Below are 557 nucleotides of genomic sequence, written 5' to 3'. Positions count from 1 at the left end.
TACTCGATCCTAAAAAAGAGAGAAAAAAATCCACACCACCGTATATGTCACACACACTTTTTTTTTTTATAGTGCTAGATATTTTTTTCCATATATTTTATGAAATCAATTATTTTATTGCCTGTGCTTCAAAAAATATATTTTCATTTTTATTTGAATGTGGAATGGACTTTTGTTTACCACATTTATTCGAATTAATGTATTCGAATACGTTCACCCGAATGAAAAAAAAAAAACAAAGTAAACTCTAATCTCTTGAAAATATCCAGGTAACAAAAAAAGCTAGAAAATTGATTATCAGGCCCGGAGCACAGAGACTAAATGAAATAAAAGCAACTGAAATAATAGGAGAAGCTACAATATGTCGGAGAGGTGATCGCCGCCGGCTCGCGAGGGACGGGCGCCCAGGTGGAAGGGGACGGAAAAGTATAGTACGGGATCTCGTGGGAAGGGGAGGCTTGTGAAGGGGCGGTGCGGGCCTCGAGTGAAGGGGAGTGAGAGGTGAGTGGAGGATATAAGCTGGACGGGAGGGGAATTCACCGAAGGGATGGGTAAAG

Source organism: Penaeus monodon, chromosome 22 (assembly GCF_015228065.2).
Source record: "Penaeus monodon isolate SGIC_2016 chromosome 22, NSTDA_Pmon_1, whole genome shotgun sequence".
Classification (NCBI taxonomy): Eukaryota; Metazoa; Arthropoda; class Malacostraca; order Decapoda; family Penaeidae; genus Penaeus; species Penaeus monodon.
Note: the sequence above shows the minus strand (reverse complement) of the source record.